We start from the raw sequence: 21588 nt of genomic DNA on the forward strand, positions 1-21588 counted from the left end.
TTCTTATATTCATCATAGGGCATCCACTCTTTCTTTGGTTTGCTCCAATATTCATCATACTTGTCCCCACTCGAGTAGCACACTTGAGCCTTTGTGTCCCCAAATTCATCTAAAGTGCAGTCCTTGGTCAAGTGCGGACCACTAGACCTCTTGCAACCAATTCTAATTGCATGAATTGAGTTGTCCATCTGTGTCAACTTCCGGTCCATATTATTTAGCATAGCCATCATGGCTGCTATTTCTTCAGTTTGCGCCCCTCCACCGCTTTTGATTCCATCTTGCCTAGGGTTGTGGTATTTGCGAGAGTGTTTTGCAAATTCTTCAATTAATTCCTTGACTTCACCCGTATTTTTCTTTGCAAGTGGTCCTTGAGAATCAATGAGCTGTCTTGTCATCACGTTTACCCCATCATAAAATATTGACACCTCATGTTGAATGTTAAGGTCATGTTGAGGACAATTTCTTAACAACCCTTTGTAACGGTCCCAAGCTTCGTAAAGTGACTCTCCCCGGTTTCGCTCAAAATTGGCTATTGACTTTTTGAGTTTATCAATCTTGGATGGTGGACAGAATTGATATAGAAACTGGTCACGCATTTGAGCCCAAGTAGGTACGGTACCGGGTGAAAGTGCTTTTAACCAATCCTTTGCAGCTCCTTTAAAGGTAACGGGAAGCATCCTTAGCAAAATGGTGTCTCTGTTAATATTTGGGACATTGAAGTAATCAACAATGTCATTCACTTCATCTAAGTGTTTGAATACATCCTCATGATCCTTTCCATAGAATGGGATATCCTCTAGTGCGGAAAGAATATGTCCCTTTAGCTCGAATGTGGCAGTGGCAGGGAGGGCAGGTTGTACTAAGCCTGGGCCAACATCATCTCGAATTCTCTTTCTGTAAGCTTCCATGGACATTTCCTCAATATTTTCCATCTCGTGCCTTGGCTCCTTCTTGGGTTCACTCATATGTTCTTCGAATTCGGGCTCGGTGTCGTACTCGGATTCGGTTTGGACGGGTATTTGATCCAAGTGTTCAAGCTTGGTTTTTTTTCTTCGAGGGCGAACTTGACTCCCCAGTCTTCTTCCCTGATTTCTTTGAAAACATTGATTTGAATTCTTGTAAGGGCGTCTTGTTCTTGTGAATTGCAAACTCGGAATCTTCAAGTGATGGCACCAAGGGTGTGTTTGAGCCTCTGGTCATGAACTCCTGCAGATAAACTAAATAAAAAAAACGTAAAACTGAACTAAAATAGAAAATAAACTAAAAAGTAAAAAAAACTAAAATTCTCGGAAACCACGTCGTGGCACTTATTTGGCCACGTCGTGGACTCTATGACTAAAAAATTAAATCTTGCTGAAAAATTAACTTTTTGCGGGTTTTGCCCCACAAGAAGCATCAATTAACTTAATGCAAATAAATAAGGTAATAAACTAAGCCGTTCCCCGACAACAGCAGCAAAAACTTGATGTGCACGAAAGTACCCACTAATTTTAATATTTATAACCTAACAAACTTAAACTAACTATGCATTTATAGGTAGTGTACCTTGTCAGATTACAGTATAGCTTAGGTAAGTTGGGTGTCGATCACAGAGAATGGTATTACTAATAAGTAAAAACACTCTTGTCTAGTTCGAATCCACTTCATCCTTATGGCTAGCTAATAATTATAGATTATCAAGTTGGTTTTAATTATATTAGTAATTTAAGTCTAACTTTACCAATAATTAATTAATTCATGTAAAACTATGTATGGTCACACACAATTAAACACAGAACCAATTATGAATATAAATATGCTATGTAAGATTTATTATGTACACGTAATTACAGTCATAATCTACGTTCTCTAGCACAACTAAATTTATTTACTTTAATTACTAACTAAGATTTGTCAATCCTAGCTCTAACAATTTAATGTTCACTAAATCATTAGGTAAACAAGTTCATGCAGTTAATGGTCACTAAGCTACACAGAACATGAAATTAAGCAACTAAAGAAAGAAACACAAGCATGCTAGGTAACTATAAATCAAATACAAGCAAGTTACCAACTAAATAACTCCATATAAAATTAAGCTATTCATAAGTTGGAAGCTTCATCTAGCCAAACAAGAGTAGCTAGATTCAGCTGCTCATAATAGCAACTAACACACTAACACAAATCAAAGTATAATGAAACATGTCCTAGTTAACAAATAAGTAAACTAAGTTATGGACTTTCACTCTTTTGGTGTTGAAACCCTTTTTCCAGGATCTTTCTTCTGCTAAAAATCGCCTTTTGGGACCTCTTTCTCTAGCAAAAAAAAGTCTCCCCTTGTAATGACCAAGAGTGTGTATATATATATATATATATATATATATATATATATATATATATATATATATATATATATATATATATATATATATATATATATATATATAAACTCAAAAATCCCGCGCCACGTCGTGGCTATCTCTGCCACGACGTGATTTCCAAGTTATCCGTATCGGGCAAGGAATCCTTCTTCACGTGATCTTTATCTTCTAGAATACTCATGCCACGACATGATTATCCATGCCACATCATGAGTTTAGCAATTTCTGTGTATTTCTTCATCTCTTGTATTTCAAGTCTCCAATGTTCTATATATTGTCGCTTTTGGTCCCTCTCTTCGAAAATACTTCTAATTGACTGCAAATAACAATTTAAAGTCATAAGTATCATTATTCTAAACATATTATCAACTTATTAATAAAAATGTACCTAAATATTGCCTAAAAATAGGTATAAATATGGTGATATCAACCTTCTAAACTAGTATTTGACTAAAAGTCAACCCAGGTCAAAAGTCAAAAGTCAAGGTCAACATTTAAAGTCAACTATAGTCGTCCTTTAATATGTGGCCAACCGATGGCCACGTCATGGCCATCCAACTTGATCTTCTTCAAAAATACACTATCATGTCGCGATAGCCATGCTACCATATCGTGGCAAATTCCGAACAAAACAGTCATGACCAGATCAGTCTCCAAGTCGTGGCAAGCAAGTCACCATGACTAGGTCAAAATATGAGAAAACAATCATGACCAGATCAGTCTCCAAGTCTTTCACTAAACTAGGTCAAAATATGAGAAAACTCACCTAAACCACATGTATGACTCTAAAACTCAACCAACTTCTAGATCCAGAAGGTAATAAGCTCAATGGAACTTGACGAGTCATAAATTTGCAAACTTTATCTCAATGAATCACTCAACCGCCATTATTAACCCAAGTGTGCAAATAACTCTAAATTTACTAAGACAGGACCAAAAAGATCAAGTCTTGAAGTCTTACAAATGGTCCAGAGAGTGATCCCCAAGATGGAGAAGAGTTGCTTACTTGATCTAGCACCAAAATCTTCTTCTTTTTCCTTTAAAGTCCACCTAGGAACACCAAAATGATCTCAAAGCTTGCGAAAAGGTTATGGTTTCTCAAGGATACTTTTGGAGGTGATGGAGGTTGAGAGTGGAGGAAACCCTAACCATCACTTCCCTTAACTAGGGCCTTGAGCCCTAAATTTAGGGTTTACTCATCTGCCACCACTACATCATGGCCAATAAATGTCCATGTTGTGACAACCAAGTGAAACATGTGTTACCATTAGAAATGCCACATCATAGTGATCCCTTCACCACGTTGTGGATAACCAAAATTCTCAAAATTAAAAATTGAAACTCATACTTGGAACTAACTACAACTTACTTTATTCCATTATTGGTGGCATGACTCTAATCAGAATCATTATTTGTAAGTCCTAAAGAGTATATATTGCAAATGATCTATGCGTTCTTTCAAAGAGATTGAATATACAAGATAAGTAAATATTGTACAAAGTTTTTAACACTATCTAAAACACTTAACATATTTTATAGCTGATCAGTCATCGGTTGTGTACTGATGGTGACATAGCAGAAATCTCCATTGATGTGGATTAAACTTTGGGTATATATCCCAACAAATATAAATGCATATGTTTAATGTTTTTCCTTTAATATTTACCATACCACATTTCATATATTGATTGTATTATTGTAATTTTTTATGAAGAAAATGTATCCTCAAACTACTTTTGATTTTATCGTTATATAAATCAAAGTGTTGTGTTTATGTTTATAAACTTTCTGTAACAATTTTAAGATTTGTTACAATTTCCATTAACACATCCTTAATGTGTAATCAAAATAGCCATACCTAAAAGTTGTAATTGTAATTTTTTTTTACATAATTATAATAATCCTCTTACCTTGTTTTTCTATAAAAGATTATCATTCAATTAGTATGATTGGCTATCAGTGAATGATATTTGATAAAATCATGGTAATTATAGTAAGTAGGATGATTCTAAAGATAATTAGTAATGAGAAATCGATGATTATAAAGGCCAATAGATTATGAATGACCCTCTTATAGTTAATAAAGTTGCTGATTGGTGTAATAAATCCCATAAAAAACTTTTACGTATATAACTATCAATGAGAACGCTTTTGGCTCTATCAATTAGATGTGTCTTGATGATATTACGAGTGACATGGGATTAGTTGATAAGTGGATGAAATGGATTTGTTTCTAACTTAATTCTTCCATGAGTTATGTTTTTATTAATAATTATCCTACTTTTGGGTTTTCTATAAACAATTGGTGATCTATTATCCACATTTCTTTTTATTATTGTTACTGAAGATGTACACATTACTTTTATAGAAGCTACATTTCATAACATATTAAAAGGATTTTATATTGGAAATCATTACTTGGTTCTCTTTCGTTTTCTTTGTAGATGATTCAACATTTGTGATTGGTGTTATGCAAATTCCAAGAATATAATCAAAATTCTTTAAACTTTTTTTTTTTTTTTTTTTTTTTTTTTTTTTTTTTTTTTTTAATTTAGGGCTAAGAGTTAGTTTAACCTTCGACAACTGTTATTGGCAACAGAGGCACAAGCCGTATAGAGTGAACACGAGAGGGACGAAATTACTAGAGAGATAACCGAGATGGCAAACCTTGTGGCACAACATTTCAGCATATGATTACGCCACCCGACACATCTTATCACAATTAGGATCAGCCGTATCTCTTACTAGTATTATGTATATGTTATGTATTATTCTATGTATTATCGACCATATGTTTAAGTGATTACACTACTCATAGGGTCGTCATGTTGACAGATCATATGTTTCCTATGTACTGTATGCCTTTTTGGCAAATGTTCATGTATTAAAAGCGATTATTATTAATGGAAATGCTCTATGTTTCATCATGATGTTGTTATCTGCTATGTGCTTTATTTCTTTGTTTTATGTTAATGCATGAAATCACTTAGTTGCACCAATCGATTCACCCAGTCAGTGACATTCTAACTGGGAATGCGATATATACTTATCATCTCTCTGTTCCATGATAGAATGATTCCTTAAAGACCAAACCATGGGAACAAAGCAACACGAACGCCACCAGAAATAAACTCAGTCGCATTCTAAGCAGCAGTGTCCGCTGCGGTCACTGCAGCACTTGCGCAGATTCACAACAGGAACAACGAAGAAGGCAACATATAGGGAACCAGAAGCACAAATCAGGGAACAAATCAAGGAACCGCAAGAACTTGCACCTACAAGGACTTCACCAACGCCAAGCCTCGAACCTTCAACTAGACAGGAGGCGTAATAACCTTAAAACGATGGATAGAGAATATGGAATCGGTGTTCGAAATCTGTGGATGTTCGGATAGGTGCAAGGTCAAGTTTGCGGCTTGCACATTCGTTGATCAATCTCTCTACTGGTGGAATGGTCACACACAGGCCATGACACTCCCGGTGGCGAACACAATGTCATGGGAGGAACTTAAGGAGATGTTGTTGGCTGAGTACTGTCCAAGGGGAGAAATCTAGAAATTGGAAAAAGAACTGTGGAACCTCATGGTTCAAAACTCTAATATTGATGCGTACATAAAAAGGTTTAGTAAGTTGTCACTCTTGTGTCCCGGAATGATCATTCTGAAGGGAAGAAGATCGAGAGATTTATCTAGGGATTGACCATGCCAATCCTAGGGAATGTAATTGCAGCAAACCCGACCACGTATGATAGCACAAAGAGGCTAGCCAGGAAATTGTATGATCATGGCAACAAAAGGGGTGCCAAAACAGGAGAAGTGGAAGTTAAGAACTAAGGGGACAACAAGAAGGGGAAAAACAACAAGCGGAAAGCAAAACAAAGTTTTGAATCATCAGAGAAACAACAAACTATCACTGTCCATGCTGCTACTCAAGCTATCACCACACCACATGCTCCAGCCTCATCCACACCAAATAACTGAAAGCAATACTTAGAGACCCTACCCAAGTGCAACAAATGCAATTTCCACTATCATGGAGAATGTAGAGAGATGCACTGCACAAGCTACAACCGAAAGAGTTACATTGCAAGATTCTGTAGAACTCATCCACAACAAACCCAACAGTCGAGAAATAACAACAACAACAATCGCAACAACAGTAACAACAAAAACTCCGGGGCTAGTTACACCTGCTATGGGTGTGGAGAAACCGGCCATTTCCAGCACAGCTTCCCCAAGGCAAACAATTAGGGGGTAGGAGCAGCAAGAAGAGTGTTGAACATGGGTCAAGGTGAAGCAGTGCAAGGCCCTGCAGTTGTTACTGGTACATTCCTACTTCAGAACTCGTACGCATGCATCTTATTTGATAGTGGGGCAGAGCGAAGTCTCGTTAGTAATAAATTCAAACTCTTACTAAATCAACAACCCCAGAAGCTCAACGAAGCCATCACGGTGGAAATGGCTAATAGGAAAACGGAAACAACCAAAGACATCTATGTAGGGTGCACATTAACACTAAACAATCACTCCTTTCAAATAGACTTTATGCCCATAAATATTAGGAGTTTTCATGTGATAATCGGCATGGATCGGTTAAGCCCCCACCATGCATATATTATATGTTGCGAGAAGGTTGTTCGTCTTTACCTCCCCAATCATGAAACCCTAATAATCTATGGCGATAAACCTGGCGCCTTCCTTCGCCTTATCTCGTGCATCAAGGCACAAAAGTGCCTACACAAGAAGAATTACGCATTCCTCGGTTACGTGGTGGATAAGACCAAAGAACAAGTAAACATTCAAGACATTCCGGTGGCATGTGAATTGCCAAATGTATTTCCAGAAGATCTTCCGGGACTACCCCTAGAAAGACGAGTGGAATATCAAATCGACCTGGTACCACGATCCACTCCAATTGCCAAATCACCCTATAGGTTGGCTCCACTTGAGATGCAGGAGTTATCAAGCCAACTAAGAGAACTCTTAGATAAAGGATTCATCAGACCAAGCTTCTTGCCGTGGGGACCTCCAGTTTTTTTCAGTAATAAGAAAGATGGATCCTTCAGGATGTGCATTGACTATAGGGAACTAAATAAACTCACCATCAAAAGTAGGTACCCACTCCCACGAATTGATGATCTATTTGACCAGCTTCAAGGAGATAGTTATTTCTCAAAGGTAGATATGAGATCCGGTTATCACCAACTCCGAGTCCGAGAATAGGATATCCCAAAAACTGCCTTTCGAACATGGTACGGTCATTACGAATTTTGATGGGTTTGAGCCATAAGAACTTTCCTATGTGCACATGCAAACCCTAATTGCTTGGATCTAGGTTTCTCTAACTGAACATGCATGTATCCAAGACTTTTATTCATAGATCTAGCGTAAATAATCAAATCATAGCATATGAAAAACAGATCTAGAAGAATACCTTGAGTTGCTTGTTTGATCCTTCTTCTTCTTGGAGCTTAGAGTCACAATTATCACTCCTCTAATGGCTTACAAACACCAACTAGCAAGAAGATGATTTGAGAGAGGTAAGGAAGAGGAAAATCGGCTCTAGGGATACTCCAATAACAAAGGTGTCGATTTCCACAACCCTAAGGGTCTATTTATACTTTGAGCTCCTAGGGTTTCACCCTAAAACCCTAATTGGATAACTTAGCCTCAAAGCAATCCAATATCCCTCCTAGATAAGCCTTGGATGATTTCTAAGTGATCCACATCCCTAAAATCATCCAACCCGTATCCATAAGGATTCTTAGCTCAAAATACAACTAGCAGACACTTGACAGTTTATACCCCTTTATTCAATTAATCTCTTTAAGTCACCAAATTAATTCCTAATTAATTTGTGACTTATATTAATCAAATTAATATTATTATTCCTTTAACATATTATTCTTATAATATACTAATAATAATAATATCTTTTCTCTCTATATAAATCACCTTGTCATGTTGCTATGGTGAAGGCAACCCATAAGGACCATGCACAATCGGGTCAAGTACTTACCAAATATTGTTACATCCTTAGACACTAATCCAACAGTCTCCCACTTGGATAAGTCTAGTAACTATAAATGCAAACACAATCCGATCAGCAATCGTAGCTCTTAAAGATGCTATTAACTCTGATTTTATCAGTAACCTATCCTTTAGATAAGGGATCGCATAGTCCTCTGTTTTGATATCATGCATACGATTTCATGAAACATCATCATACTTATTGTCAAGCAACTATTTTCTCGATCTTAGATTTATTTGACATAGAACTTAATTGAACACATCAATTCAGTCCTGACCAGGCCCGACACATAAGTCAAATCAAATCATCGAGTGGCCGTGATATCACTTTTAACCTCTTAGGATAAAAGTAACATATAAACTTCGACTTATATGCATCTACTTATCGACTAATCAACTATACATAACAATGCGTTTTATGACATCAATTTACTTATGCGGTTTCACATTATCAATGTACAACTAATTAGTAAATAATAAACCATATATCTAGGTTTTAAGACCATATGATATTATCATCTTGCGATCACCCCAAAGTGATTCCAGCAAGCGTGGGTTTATTCCAATGCTCAAAACTTGTTCATAATCACTCATGAACGTTGCAGCAAACCTTTTCTATGTCTAATGCCATGTAGACAATCTACACACCAATTCATGACAATCTTCATTCATACCTACTTCCAACATATGAATGATTGTGGACCATTCGAATAACTCGATTATTCTTAATAACTTAATTATTCAGGAAGTCAAAACATGCAAAGTGAAACAATAGCTAAACAATTAACATAAGATAGTAACTTTACTTATAAACAATACTCTTTTATTTAATCATCAAATGTCAATTACATGTACCTATTACATGTTTCTAAAACTATCTAATATAAACTACTATCATCCTTCAACCCAATACTCCTAGGATGTTGCAAGTGCTTAACCCTGCTCAGTCCCTTCGTATGTGGATCTGCCGGGTTATCTTCTGATGATATCCTCTTAACTACGAGGTGTCCTTGTTCAACTTGATGTCTAATAAAGTGATATTTCTGTCGATATGACGAGATCTACCATGATCCCTCAGTTCCTTGGTCAAGGCAACTGCTCCTTCATTATCACAGAAAATTTCCATGGGCTCCTTTATAGTAGGCACAACTCCAAGATCGCCAATGAAGTTCTTTAACCATATTGCCTCTTTTGACGCTTCGCTTGCTGCAATGTACTCTGATTCGTACGTTGAATCAGCTACAGTTTCCTGTTTGGAACTTTTCCAAGTTATCGCTCCTCCATTAAGGGTAAATACCCATCCTGACTGCGAACGGTACTTGTCCCTGTCGGTCTGGAAACTGGCGTCACTATATCCTCGCACCTTTAAGTTATCACTCCCTCCGAGGACTAGAAACCATTCCTTGGTCCTCCGAAGGCACTTAAGGATGTTCTTTACCGCAATCCAATGCGCTCTTCCATGATTCCCTTGATATCTACTGACCATTCTCAAAGCAAAGGCCACATCAGGGCGAGTACAAGTCATAGCATACATGATTGAGCCAACTGCGGAAGCGTAAGGTACTCGGCTCATCTCAGCTATCTCGGCCTCGGTACTCGGACTTTGCGTCTTACTCAACTTTGTATTACTTTGTATCAGTAGTTCTCCCTTCTTCGAGTTTTTCGTACTAAAATGTTTTAGTACTTTCTTACTTCTTTCTCTGACTATCCTTATTCCCAATATATAGGAAGCCTTTCCGAGGTCCTTCATAGTGAAGCACTTCCCGAGCCAGGACATTACCTCCTGCAGAGTCGGGATGTCGTTTCCTATGAGCAGTATGTCATCGACATACAAAACGAGAAAGATAACTATGCTCCCACTAGCTTTGACATATACACATGATTCATCTTCTCTTCGTACAAATCCAAACTCTTTGACTTTCTCATCAAAGCAAATATTCCATCTGCAAGATGCTTGCTTAAGTCCATAAATGGACTTCTCAAGCTTGCACACTCTATTGGGATGCTTCGGATCGACAAAACCCTCTGGCTGAACCATGGAAACATCCTCAGCCAACTTCCCATTAAGGAAAGCGGTTTTGACATCCATTTTCCATATCTCATAATCATCAAATACGGCAATGGCTAGCATCACCCTAATATATTTTATCTTAGAAACTGGTGAGAAAGTCTCATGATAGTCAACTCCAGGAGTTTGAGTAAAGCGCTTCACCACTAGTCGTGCCTTATACGTGTGCACATTCCCATCCACATCGGTCTTCTTCTAGAAGATCCATTTGCACCCAACCATCTTACGTCCAGGCACATTGTCAACCAAATTCCAAACTTGGTTGTCATACATGGATTGAATCTCGCTATCCATTGCCTCTTTCCATTTAGCAGACTCTGGGCCTGCCATGGCTTCCTTATAGCTGTTAGGTTCATCTAGGTTTACTAGTGTACTGTCACTAATATACGTGTCCCCTGCGGTAGTAATATGAAAGCCATATAACTGGGGTTGAACTCTAACTCTTTCGGAGCATCTAAGAGGTAAGGATTGGTCAATCGGTTCAACTGGAGTTTCCTCCTCAGGTTGAGCGCCAGCGGTAGAGGTTCCTTCATCCCTCGATTCTTGAATCTCTTCAAGATTGATCTGCCTCCCACTGTCTCCTTGGTTTATGAGTTCTCGTTCTCGGAAAACCCCTATCCTTGCTACGAAGACTACATTGTCACTCGGTCTATAGAAGAGATATCCAAAGGATTTCTGCGGGTAGCCGATCAAAATACATCGCTCACTATGAGGTTCGAGCTTGTCATGAGTTTCTTGTCTTACGAAAACTTCACAACCCCAAACCTTGATGTGTGCTAACGAGGGAGCTTTCCCTATCCACATCTCGTGAGGTGTTTTGGCAACCTTCATTATAGGGACTCGGTTAAGGATATGGGCGGCAGTCTATAAGGCATGTCTAACAAGGTTCGATTGCGCCTTTCTGCCACACCATTCAACCGTGGTGTCCTAGGTGGTGTCAATTGCGAAACTATTCTGCATTCCTTGAGATAGTCGCCGAATTCAAGACTTAGGTACTCTCCTCCTCGATCGGATCGAAGCATCTTGATTTTCCTGCCCAATTGATTCTCCACTTCATGTTTGAATTCTTTGAGCTTTTCAAACATTTCTGACATGTGCTTGATTAAAGAGATATACCCATATCTACTATAATCATCGGTAAAAGTCACATAGAAGCGGTTCCCATCCTTTGTGGTAGATCTAAAGGGCCCACATACATCGGTATGTATGAGATCCAATAAACCCTCACCCCTATCACAAGTGCCAGAGAAGGGTGACTTGGTCATCTTTCCAAGTAAACAAGATTCACACATGTCATCTTCCCTAAGGTCGAATGACTCCAACACTCCATCCTTTTGGAATTGGGCTATGCGCTTCTTGTTGACATATCCAAGACGACAATGCCACAAAGATGCTTTATCCATACTGTTGGAAGAATCTATACACAACACATCATTTCCTAGGTTATCTACAACCATAACAGTTTCATAAATTCCATTACAAGGGGTTTCTTCAAAGTATAAAACACCATTTAGATAAGCATAAATAGAACCATTCATATTATTAAACAAATATCTAAATCCTTGTCTAAACAAACCATGAAATGAAATGATGTTTCTTGCCATATCTAGCAAGTAGCAACAATTATTTAAATCTAAACCTAATCTATTATTAAGCACTAAAGAATACAATCCAATCTTGGTGACAGGCGACGATCTTCTATTTCCCATGATTAGATTTATTCATCCTCGCTTCACATCTCTATCTCTTCTTAGTCCCTGCAAATCAGAACAAATGTGGTAACCACATCCTGTATCAAGAACCCAAGAAATTGTATGAGATGAATCATTAGATTTAATTGTGTATATACCTACAAAAGATGGCTTGATATTTCCATCCTTGATGGCTTGCAGATATTTCGGGCAGCTTCTCTTCCAATGCCCTATTTTTGTGGCAATGATGGCACTCTGCCTCCTTCGGGTTAGGGTTGGGCTTAGTAGGATCAACCTTGGTCCCACTAGAAGATGAACCATCTTGGGCCTTTATTTTGCGGTAGCTCTTTGACGAAGACTTCCTCTTCTTGCCCCTTCCTTGCCCTACAGCCAAAACAGGAGCAACGGTTGGTGCGGGAGTTGGTGCAACAGACTTGTCCTTAAGGTTGCTCTCAGCAATCCTTAGGAGTCCTTGGAGTTTGCATAGGGTGACCTCTTCCTTGTTCATGTGGTAGGTCATCCAAAATTGGTTGTAGCATGAAGGCAAGGAGTGAAGAACAATATCAATAGCCAAATCCTCCCCAAAGTTAACATTTAACTTGCGAAGACGATCAACATATCTTTCCATCTTTTGGAAGTGCACGGTTAACGATTCTCCACTTACCATCTTGGCGGTGATCTCGTAGTGCTCTTGCCTCGCGCTTTGGTGGTACCTCTCCATCAAGTCTTGATGCATTTCATATGGATACATGTCCTCATAGGACTTTTGGAATTCTTGGTTCATAGTGGCTATCATGATGCAATGGAACTTCGTTGCATCACGTTCGTGTGTCTCAAAGACAGCCATCTCTTCGGGAGTAGCGATTTCCGGGTTGACCTTCTCGAGATTTTCGTCAAGGACATACTCTTTGTCCTCGTAGCGTACAATGGTGTTAATGTATCTTATCCATTCGCTAAAGTTCGTACCATCGAAGGTCACCTTTTGGCAAAGACTCATTAACGTGAATGAGTTAGCAACAGCGTTCTTTGTGTTCGACATCTTGAGTTAGAAAGGACAAAGTTTGATTAGAATTGGATCCCTAATTAAACACCCAAAATGAAAAATTAGAGCTAGGACCCAACAACATTATTTACATATTAGAAAAGGGATGCCGTAATCCAACACGCAAATAATTTGGAGGTAAGTGAATGACGATTCACTAATTCTTCACCTTGAAAACATAACATTAAGTTTTATTGAGAATTCCTAGATTTTGAGATTCATTGAACTTTTCGATGGCATGTTTAAATCTCGATATGCCCCTCTAGTTTGTGACTGAGATGCTGAGGACCACAAAGCGGGTGTTAATAACCATGCAAATCTACATGAAGCCTTCATTATTACAATCACCTATTCGATGTGCTGGTAAACCACACACGTTCCATCGAACTATGATAAACAATGAATAACCCTTTGTCACCTTTGCTTAGAACCAATTAGTGTGCCGGTAAACCACACACGCTCCACTAACTTCTTAGCAAGGGTGCAAAGTGCAATTTCATGGGATTGCATCAATTCACTTTTCCTAAAGTAGATAAGATTGGGAATTTTATAAAATAGCTTAGTTACTTTATAGATTCATTATACTTATTAATGAGGAGATAGAGTTGCCCTATCCTACCCGTTCGGCTAACGACCCTCTACCAGTCAAACAAGCGGTGGGTGTGAGTGTACTCCCATTAAGCACCATTTTATAGGTAGCAACCTTATACCCACCTTATAGATCGGCTTCGTGAATGAGGCCTACTAACAGTAAGACTAGCATTTTCATTTTACTTATATATTTATGAAGCTCTTAATAATATAATAGTATAGGGTTGAATTTTAAACTTGCAAAATTCTAGGGGTTGAAATTTAAATTCTTCTAAATTAAACTATTAATCACCAAATTCAAATTTCAAAAACTATCAGGACAAATATTGAACTTTTTAAAACAATAGGGATCAAATAACAAATAATTCAAATTAACCATTAATTTCATAATTATCTATTTTTGACCTAATCCAATTTTAGTCATTAGATAATTACCAATTAATCTTAAGTAGTCCATCTTTATCATATAAATAATTAATATTCACAAGATTTGAAATTATCTAATATAATGTCAAGGATAATCATTAAATTAGGTTAAAATTCGGATTTATACTTAATAAAACGATTTAGGTATCAATCCAAGACAAAAACAGCAACAAAATCCCGAATTTTCCTCTGTCCGATGCTGGAACTCGCCGAGTCAAGATTTGGACTTGCTGAGTTGAAGCTACTCGCCGAGTTCATCAGGCAAATGACTAAAAATCGAATTTTTCAAGCAACAAGCAATTAACCAATGCATCAATTCAATAGAAATCAACTAGTCGCAGATACCACTGATAGGTTTGAGCCATAAGAACTTTCCTATGTGCACATGCAAATCCTAATTGCTTGGATCTAGGTTTCTCTAATTGAACATGCATGTATCCAAGACATTTATTCATAGATCTAGTGTAAATAATCAAATCATAGCATATGAAAAACAGATCTAGAAGAATACCTTGTGTTGATTGTTTGATCCTTCTTCTTCTTGGAGCTTAGAGTCACAATTGTCACTCCTCTAATGGCTTACAAACACCAACTAGCAAGAAGATGATTTGAGAGAGGTATGGAAGAGGAAAATCGTCTTTAGGGTTACTCCAATAACAAAGGTGTCGATTTCCACAACCCCAAAGGTCTATTTATACTTTGAGCTCCTAGGGTTTCACCCTAAAACCCTAATTGGATAACATAGCCTCAAAGCAATCCAATATCCCTCCTAGATAAGCCTTGGACGATTTCTAGGTGATCCACATCCCTAAAATCGTCCAACCCATATCCATAAGGATTCTTAGCTCAAAATACAACTATCACACACTTGACAATTTATACCGTTTTCTTCAATTAATCTCTTTAAGTCACCAAATTAATTCCTAATTAATATATGACTTATATTAATCAAATTAATATTATTATTCCTTTAACATATTATTCTTATAATATAATAATAATAATAATATCTCTTCTCTATATATAAATCACCCTGTCAAGTTGCTATGGTGAACGCAACCTAAAAGGACCATGCACAATCGGGTCAAATACTTACCAAATATAGTTACAGCCTTAGACAGTAATCCAACAAATTTGTCGTGACGCCCTTCAGTCTAACGAATGCTCCCGCCATATTTATGGACCTCATGAATCAAGTTTTCCGCTCATTACTTGACAACTTTGTAATCGTTTTCATCGATGATATTCTCGTATACTCTCGAAGTGAAGAAGAGCATGGTCAACATCTCCGTTAAATCTTAGAAACCCTGCAAGTTGAAAGGTTGTATGTGAAACTCTCCAAGTGTGAGTTTTGGCTTCGTTGTGTAAACTATTTGGGCCATGTTGTCAGCAAGGAAGGGATTCATCTAGATCCTTCCAAGATCAAAGCCATTGAAAGTTAGGCGATCCCGACAACACCAACAAAAATCCGAATATTCTTGGGTCTCGCAGGCTACTAGTGTAGGTTCATTCAAAATTTTTCCAATATAGCCAAAACCCCTCGCCACACTGACACAAAAAGGCGTGGGTTTCAAATGGACTTAAAAACAAGAGATTGTCTTCTAAACCGTGAAGCAAGCCCTATGTAGTGCACCAGTGCTATCCTTACCAGATGGAACCGAAGATTTCGTAATCTACTACGATGCTTCAAATTAGGGCTTAGGCTGTGTGCTTATGCAACATGGAAAGGTGATCGCTTATGCATCCAGACAACTAAAGACGCATGAAGTGAATAACACCACTCATGATTTCGAGTTAGGAGAGGTGGTATTCGCATTAAATATTTGGAGGTACTAATTTTATGGTAAAAAGTGCATCATCTTCACCAACCACAATATCCTCAAGCACGTTCTGAATCAGAAAGAATTAAACATGAGGCAGCGGAGATAGGTTGAGTTCCACCTAGTCAAGGCTAACGTGGTAGCCGATGCCCTAAGTAGAAAAGAATACTCAGGTCACCGGGTGAAAACCCTAACCATAACAATCCAATCCCACCTAACCTCGCAAATCAAGGAAGCCCAAACAGATGCGTTGAAGTCAGAGAACATCGCAAATGAAATGCTGCATGGGATGGATAAACGTTTGGAAGCCAAAGAGGATGGAGCATACTATTTCATGAATAGAATCTGGGTCCCTAGACTTAGGGGATTCATAAATGTAGTCATGAGTGAATCCTACAAGACACAATACTCCATACATCTAGGTTCAGATAAGATGTAATCGGATATCAAGCAACACTATTGGTGGCTAAATATGAAGGCAAAAATAGCCTCTTACATGGGCAAGTGCCTCACTTACGCCAAATTTAAAATGGAATATCAAAAGCCCTCAGGATTATTACAACATCTAGTGATACCCGAGTGGAAATGGGAAACAATTATTATCGATTTCATAACCAAATTACCTAAGACGACAGATGGGTTGGATGCTATATGGGTATTGTCGATAGGTTGACTAAATCCTCTCATTTCCTCCCAATAAAGGACTCTTACAAGATGGAAATATTGACGCAAATCTACATCAGGGAGATCGTAAGATTTCATGGGGTGCCAACATCTATTATCTCGGATCGAGATAGTATATTTAGCTCAAGATTTTGGCAGTCGCTGCAGAAGGCAATGGGAACACAGCTAGATATGAGCATTGCTTACCACCCTCAAAATGATGGTAAAAGTGAACGAACAATCCAAACACTTGATGACATGCTCCGAGCCTGTGTGATTGACTTCGGCAAGTCATCGGATACCTACTTGCCTGTGATTGAATTCTCGTACAACAACAATTATCACATGAGCATCAAGGTTGCTCCTTTCGAGGCTCTTTAGGGTCGTAAATGCAGATCACATCTATGCTGGGCTGAGGTGGGAGACACCCGACTAGCAAAAGGGCAATCACTAGGCAGCACTCTCATAGGACCAGAAATCATTCGTGAAATGAATGAAAAGATATCCCAAATCAAAGCTCGAATTCAAGCATCGCGAGACCGATAGAAGAGCTATGATGACATACGATGAAAGCCTTTAGAATTTCAAGTCAGGGATTGGGTGTTATTGAAGGTGTCTCCCTAGAAAGGGATGATCCGCTTTAGGAAACAGGGAAAACTAAACCCGCGATATATTAGACCGTTCGAGATTCTTGCCTGGATTGGTCCAGTGGCTTATAAGCTACAGCTACCTGCCGAGCTCAGCAATGTACACCCCGTGTTCCACGTCTCAAATTTGAAAAAGTGTTTATCAGATGAAACTCTTGTCATTCCTCTAGAATAAATTGACATAAACAAGAATCTCTTGTTCGTCGGAGAACAGGTCGAGATAATGGATAGAGAAGTGAAGCGTACGAAGCAGAGCCGCATTCTAATTGTGAAGATTCAATGGAACGCTAAGCGTTGATCGAGATTCACGTAGGAACATGAAGACTGGATGAAGCAGAAGTACCCTCACTTATTCTCCCATTTATGAAACTATCTTTTGAAAAAAATTTCGGGATGAAACTCCCTCTAACGGGGGGATGATGTCACAACTAGCATTTTAGTTAGGAAATTTTATCCTCATGTAAACATTCATCTAGTGTAATAACTTGTAACTTAAGAGAATATCATACTCTATGCATATTTAAATACATCTCATATGTTCAACTAAGGGCTAAAAACCCTAAGAAATATCGGTTCAAGTTCATTGTGGACTAAAATTCTTTATTGGGCCTGATGGACCAATAAACCTCCCACTTGACTACTTTGGGCCTAGGGACCCTACATGGCCTCTAATTGGACACAATTCATCAATCTATAACATTTTGGGAATTTGGGCTTAGATTATTCATTCTACCTCAAATGGGCCATGGTGGGCCATAAATGATTTAATTAGCCCTAATGGGCCATAAACTCATTCCTTTTACCATTTTGGGCCGTGAACCTTCTTAAGGGCCCAATTAGCCAAAAACGGCTTTTGAGCTACATAAAAATTTGAAAAAGCCAAGAATGGGCCCAAAAGCGTTTCATCTCCATTCTTTTAATCCCATTCTCGACCCATGTAATTAAACAAAAAAAGGGAGGAAATGAGAACTTATGTTCTTGTGACACCTCATGTTTTCATGGTGGTTTTCCATGCAAACATCACCTTAATTCTCTCTCCTTCCTCTTCTTCTTATCACCTCGGCCGACCCCCCCCCCCCCCAGCCACCTCCATTTCTTCCAAACACTGTCAAGAACTACTCCTCCTCCCTCCCAAATATTTTCGTGACTTGTGGGCATTCCAAGTAACTTTTTATTTGCACCAAGATCATCATGTTTGGTAAGTACTCACTTGGATCTATGTTTTAACTTCAAGATTTTATCAAAAATATTTTTCTTAACACATATTATTTCATGATTCACACTCTTAAACTTCATAGAGATAAAAAAAAAACCATCTCAAAGAGCTTGTTAGGGCCGAAATCTTCTCAGTTCTTCACCAAAAACCGAAATCCAAACCTCAAGGTGAGTTCATACCCCTTGTTTTTCGGTTTTTACAATGTTTTGGGGGAAGATACATGTTGATATGTGCTAGATCTATGTATATGTGCATGTTATGTGTGTTTTACTTGATTTAAGTTGTGATTAGGTGAAGAAACACTATAGATGTCGAAACCTCTAAGCAAAAGTTATGATATTTGTGAACTAAGACATTTCTTACAAGTCACTATGAAGATAAATGGGTTAAACATGTGAAGATCCACAAGAAACTAAACAAAATCTTAAAAAGTGGTCATTTTTGGCAAATAAACAAAAAGTTGAGACTTTTATCTCATTTACGGTATTATAAGGACTACAAAGATTCATATTTGCATAAACATGAGTATTTATGATAATCATAATTTCACAACAGCCAAAAGTGCAAATTCTTGCAAAATGGGCCTTAATATGGGTTGTACGGTTTCTTGGGCTTATTTTGTAAAAATCTCGATTTTTAAGGATTAAATAGTCATTTAACACAAATTTGAGACAAAAGTGTAAACTTGTGCTTTTACGGGCTGAAAATAGCATTTTATTTGAATTTGGGCCTAAAATGCTATTGTTACAAAATGTGGGCCGAAGATGCTATCCTTTTCAAAAATGGTCTAAAAATGTAATTTCTTATAGAAATGGGCCGAAAATAACAATATTTAATCATTTGGGCCAAAAAAGAAGTTTTTAGCCAAAATGGGCCACAAATGTCATTTTATTAGAAGTAATCTCATAAAATGAAAACTTTTAACCTTAAGGGTTTTGAAGTGTGAAATTTTCCAAAAAGGTGACTAAAGTTGTATATTTTCAGTCTAATGGGCCAAAAAAATATCTCTATCACAAAAATTAGATAATTTTGTTATCTTGGTAAACCTCGAGCTAAAAGTAACAACAAAATAATAACAATAGACGAAATACATCAATAACATGTTTATTGGGCTCAATACCCTCGTTCAATGGCCAATGGACCTTAGGGATCCATTTAAGTGTATATTGAGCCTACATTTTCATGTCTTGTTAATTGGGCCTTTGTGGTCCATTAACACGTTAATTTGGGCGTAAGCTATGGATAACATGTGTATTGGGCCTTGGTGGTTTATTTACATATCTAGTGGGCTTGAATTACCATTTTACAAGTTTATTGGGCCTTAGTGGTCCATCCATATGCTAATTGGGCTTGGATTAAAAATCATATGTTTAGTGGGCCTTAGATGCCCCTTACATATCTGTTGGACTTCATACAATCACTTATATACTTTGGATTTGAAAACTTAAAACATATACTTAAACCTTATACATGGTGTGATACAAGTACTCGTTACCAAATTGATGATCTAGTGAGACTTGTCGGTTGACACCTTTGAGTGTATGATCGTAGCCTGTAGTTATAACCACAAATGTTAATATTTATGATTTTTGGGCCGAAAAAGAAGTTTTTAGCCAAAATGGGCCACAAATGTCATTTTATTAGATTTAAGCCCATAAAATGAAAACTTTTAACCTTAAGGGTTTTGAAGTGTGAAATTTTCCAAAAAGGTGACTAAAATTGTATATTTTCAGTCTAATGGGCCAAAAAAATGTCTCTATCACAAAAATTAGATAATTTTGTTATCTTGGTAAACCTCAAGCTAAAAGTAACAACAAAATAATAACAATAGACGAAATACATCAATAACATGTTTATTGGGCTCAATACCCTCGTTCAATGGCCAATGGACCTTAGGGATCCATTTAAGTGTATATTGAGCCTACATTTTCATATCTTGTTAATTGGGCCTTTGTGGTCCATTAGCATGTTAATTTGGGCGTAAGCTATGGATAACATGTTTATTGGGCCTTGGTGGTTTGTTTACATATCTAGTGGGCCTGAATTACCATTTTACATGTTTATTGGGCCTTAGTGGTCCATCCACATGCTAATTGGGCTTGGATTAAAAATCATATGTTTAGTGGGCCTTAAATGTCCCTTACATATCTGTTGGACTTCATACAATCACTTACATACTTTGGATTTGAAAACTTAAAACATATACGTAAACCTTATACATTGTGTGATACAGTACTCGTAAGCAAATTGATGATCTAGTGAGACTTGTCGATTGACACCTTTGAGTGTATGATCGTAGCCTGTAGTTATAACCAGAGTCTCCTGGAGCGAGACCGGGAGTTTGTGTATAAATCTATACAGGGGTGACACCCCCACGCCTTAGTTGTTCGCTACACCTAGACTAGGCCAGTCTAGGGTGAAAACCCTTACCTTAATCAAACCGGTGCCTTAAAACACCAAGACATGCGAACTAATCATTATCAACCATGGTTGTAACGACTCACATAGAGACTGACCCTGTCAAAGATTTCGGTATACTTATACAAATCTTGACCTAATTAAAACCATACATTCATCGACACTCGGTTTTTTTTGGAAATTCATGATTATAATACTCTTAAAAGCAGAAAATATCGGATTTTCTAGGATGAATACATTTATACATTACTTTTATTTTACGGAAAAAAAATACAGGATTTTCTGGGCTGCATTTCATATATATTTAATGTGACATCCCCAATTTCACAGCCAGAAAAGACCAATTTTATTATGCTTTGTTTTAAAAACCAGAGTAATCTTTCAAAGAAAACGGTTGAGGAATTTGTTCCCAAAACAAAATATGATAAGAATTTCTTAAAGCATTTCTTACAGAAATGTATTTTCATTATATAACAAAATCTCGAGATGTCATGTTTCGATACAGACACATAAGCATAAACAGAACATACATTCATTTACACTAGTGATTTACAACTCCTTTAATCTCTTAGTGAAGTATGCATTCGTATTGATACCTGTGATACAAAGAAAACTAA

At 37.5% G+C, this 21588-nt stretch overlaps 1 non-coding gene across 1 annotated transcript; it reads left to right on the forward strand.

Moving 5' to 3' along the window:
• The first annotated feature begins 441 nt into the window (after nucleotides 1-441).
• LOC144999099 (small nucleolar RNA R71) lies at nucleotides 442-548 on the forward strand. Its single transcript, XR_013660623.1, has one exon. It is a non-coding gene; the product is annotated as a small nucleolar RNA R71 (small nucleolar RNA).
• Nucleotides 549-21588: the final 21040 nt, after the last annotated feature.

This window comes from Lactuca saligna, chromosome 5 (genome assembly GCF_052625555.1).
Source record: "Lactuca saligna cultivar CGN05327 chromosome 5, ASM5262555v1, whole genome shotgun sequence".
In the NCBI taxonomy this organism is placed as follows: Eukaryota; Viridiplantae; Streptophyta; class Magnoliopsida; order Asterales; family Asteraceae; genus Lactuca; species Lactuca saligna.